This window comes from Octopus bimaculoides, chromosome 4, assembly GCF_001194135.2.
Source record: "Octopus bimaculoides isolate UCB-OBI-ISO-001 chromosome 4, ASM119413v2, whole genome shotgun sequence".
In the NCBI taxonomy this organism is placed as follows: domain Eukaryota; kingdom Metazoa; phylum Mollusca; class Cephalopoda; order Octopoda; family Octopodidae; genus Octopus; species Octopus bimaculoides.
Window position 1 is genome coordinate 76,945,755 of NC_068984.1, and position 4,213 is coordinate 76,949,967.

Here is a 4,213-nt window from a genome sequence, read left to right on the forward strand (position 1 = left end):
CAACAACAACAACAACAACAACAACAACAACAACAACAACAACAACAACAACAACAACAACAACAACAACAACAACAACAATAATAATAATAATAATAATAATAATAATAAGAAGAAGAAGAAGAAGAAGAGAAAGAAAAAGAAGAAAAAGAAGAAAAGACGAAGAAGAATTTTTTTTTTGTTTAAACATTGAAACAATAAAATTCGAAGCAGAAACACACTATGCTGAAGTTATAAATTTGCATAACAATTCATGAGAGATGTTTAAAGAGACAAAACAGCATCTAAACAGAATTAGAAAACACAAGAAAAGAAATGGAGTGAAAAGCTACTTCACAGCTAATATCCGCAGGTCTCAATAGAAAAACAGATGCAAACCAAAACCAGACTCAATAATAGCGCAAAAGCTTCGGGCTAAAAGTAGAAACTGAAGGATAATTTTGCTGCGCGAGAACAACGCCTACCCACAATTATACGAACAAAAGTAATGAAGAACCGGTCCGAATATCAAATGTAGGATGTGAAACTACTACAAGAAAAACCGGTTGACCAGAGTATTTCCTGCTCTTAGTCCCTTTCAAATCTAAATTTAATTTCAGATACGTTCAGACACCAGTGCTCAACTTGTATTTTACTTCCTTGATCTAGAAAGATGAAAGGCAAAGTCGATCTCAGCGAAATAGGAACTAACAACGTAAAAAACGGACGAAATACCGTTAAGCCTTTTGTTTGGCGTGCTAACGATTCTGCCAGCTCACCGCCTTGATTTCAAATTTTGGCACAAAGATATCAATATTTGAGGGGTGGGTGGAAGTTGATTACATCGACACCACTACTTGCTCGAACTTATTTCACCGGCCTCCGAAAGCATGAAAGTCGATCTTGGCTGAACTCAGAACGTAAAGAAGGACAAAAGGCTACTAAACTTTTTTTCCGGTAGGCTACCGCTACTACCAGCTCATCGCCTTTAATCTTTGAATAATCCTTTCTACTATAAGCACAAGGCCTGAAATTTGTTGGGAGTGGGTAAGTCGATCACATAGATCCCAGTTCTCAACTTCTACTTAGCTTATCGATCCCGAAAGGATGAAAGTCAAAATCGACCTCGACTGAATTTGAACTCAGAACGTAGCGGAAGACGAAATATCACTAAACATCTCACCCGGCGTGCCAACGGTTCTGCCAGCTCGCCACCTTTTAATCTCTGAATAATAATGATAATTGATTTCAATTTATGCACAAGGCCAGCAATTTTGAGAAGGCGAGCTTAGTCGATTACTTTGACCCCCGTACTTGAGTCATGAATCCAGGAAGGATGAAGGACAAAACTGAACTCGACAGGAATTGAAAATTGAAGGTAACAAAGAGCAACAAATACCACTAATCATTTTGGACGATGCTGTAACGATTTTATCTATCCTCTATCCTGAAATGGTAATATAAACGATATTTGACATAGGAAGTTAACCGGTTGCATATCTGAGGTTAAGGGAATGATTGATGATATCGACTTGATTAATCCTTATATTATCGATCATGAGGCATTAAATCAAAATAAATTTCTAAGAGCTTTGAAGTCAAAATGCAAATGGATGTAACTAAATAACAAGGCAATTTATCCTGCACTCTTCAGATTCTACCATTGAATGATGATAATAATAATAATAATAATAATAATAATAATGGTTCTTGATCTTGGTCCCAAACCATCAAATTTGAAGAAAGTGGATTTTATTGATACCAGAACTTGACTAGTACTGTGTTTTAACCTCAGCAGGATTTAAAAAGGATGTAAAAAGCCGGAAGATATGATGCAAAGCATTTTAAATTTGAAACTAAAGCAATCATGAAGAATGCCTGATATTCTATCAAAACTGTCATGTAATATTCTTGGATTTTATTTTATCAAATAATTTGGTAGAGTCGAGCCAAAGTTCTTGGATTTTATCACATTAAATAAGATTTGCATATAACAAACCTTGTTTTATTAAAACTATTTTTATTTTTCTTCGTTTGTATGTAATTTAATTTCCTTCAGTTTTTTTTTTTTTTTACATAATGTCTCAGACTGTTGCCATTCAGAACATGTATTTTTCTGAAAGATCTTTCATTCCATACAGTAGGAAGTCAGTATTTCCGTACTAAACCGGGAACGATATTACATCTTTGTATTACTCACCAGAGAAAATAGCATTTCTGCTGCAGATGAAAAATGAGGCAACGATAGAAAGTTTCTCATTAATTTCAAGATAATTAGAAATGAGGTTTATCTCTGCATTTTACTTGAAAAACATAATACTAGTATCTCTCTACTTCTGAAATTTCATGAGCAAAGTTAACTTATGCCATTCTAAATTGATATTTTTCATACTATTTCATCTCAATAATATTAGGACATTTCATAGACAATGATATAATTAAAGGCAGTTGTCCTTGAGACATATTTCTGGATTTAATGCTTCAAATAGCTGTAAATAGTAATAATATTATTTGACACACACTGTTTGCCCAGTTCCTTGATTAGTTTAGTATAAAATTTTGTTTTAGCTCAAATTATTATAGTGATTATAATTAAAATCTTGAAGGGTATTCTACAGGGTGTCCACAAAGTCTGGGTACATGGAGTAAATAAAATCATAGCATAAACAATTAAATATAAGAAATAATAATTTCTTAAAGTATGTGTTAATCCCCATGTGGATACACGGAGTAAACAAAATCATAACATAAACAATTAAATATAAAAAATAATAATTTCTTAAAGTATGTGTTAATCCCCATGTACCCAAACTTTGTGAACACCCTGTAGAAAGAAATTTTCGTTTCATGATCCATTATATATTTTACTCAAGGGAGGGTATTAAATTAAAGGATCTTGATGTAACGCTCGATATATCTACACTGGTTTATTCTTTTCCTTTAATAAAATTAGCAAGAACAGTTTCCATACTAATGTTGATGGAGTGTGTAGCCGATAAATTCAGAAGCTTTCACTTTGAGAAATTCCACGTACATATATCAATGTATAATTCTAGTCAGTTCTCTAAAGAACTGGAAAGTTCAAAACGAGCATACAAGATGCATATAAATGCATTGAACAGCATACACAGCCTTGTACAAAGTAATCTTGCACTACATTTTAATGCCATCAGTACACTTGCATAACTTATGTTTAAATGGAAGGCCAATTTTCCAAAAAAAAATATTTACTATAGAAATGGAAATATCTTGGGCTGAACAGCAACTGATTTCGAAAAGAATTAAAACCATAGAAGCGAAAAGCATACGTCATTTTAATGAAACTTTGCTTCTTTCTCGTGCCTTCACAATTCGGTCCATTGAACGGCTTTCGTTCTCTCGTGTCTTAAAACGTGCACCTTATGTCTGACACCACAATGCACGTGTTTTACGTCGAAAAATCGCTATATCAGTCACTAGCACATCGGTCTTGATGGCTTTTGGGCCAAATCTTCTATCTGCTTCAATCGCTACTTTTCTGCTAAAATGTTAATTTTCAGGGAGACCTACCATTAAATGTGGATGATGGGCTTTCGTTTAACTAGTTCACTAATCCAGGAACTATTTGTTCAGCTTTAGTATGTGGGCCCCTGTATATTATTCTTGCCCTCTTGACGATGTTTATGAATATTGCCGAACTGCTTAGTTATGGAGACGTAAACACACCGACAACGGTTGTTAAGCAGTGGTGGGGTACAAACACAAACACGAATACACACAAACAAACACACATACACACGCATACACGCACACACAGACACACACACACACACAATAAGAAAATGGAGGGGAGTATGTGGTACTCATCAACTTTCAGACATTGTATTATGTCAATTTGCCTGTTTATTTTTCACCTAAGAGGACAGGACAATAAAAACAATATACAAACACATATGACATATTATGTCATATCAGTAATAAAAATTAAAAAGGACATCTAGTGACCGAAGAAGGGACAACGTCTTAAAGCTGTTTCAGCCTAGAGGTGACATGGCAGAAAAAATGTTTGAAATAAAGAAAATTGTGAGAAAATGGGGTGAAGGAAGGGCGGAAGTCTTTCCAAAGTATCTTTCGCAGAAAACAGCTTCAGGAGTTGTGAAGAAAGAATTTCTAGGTAGTCTGTTTCTGAGAACTGTTCTATTGGAACCTCTGTCTAATCACGTCTTTTAAGGTACACACACATACATAGAAAATG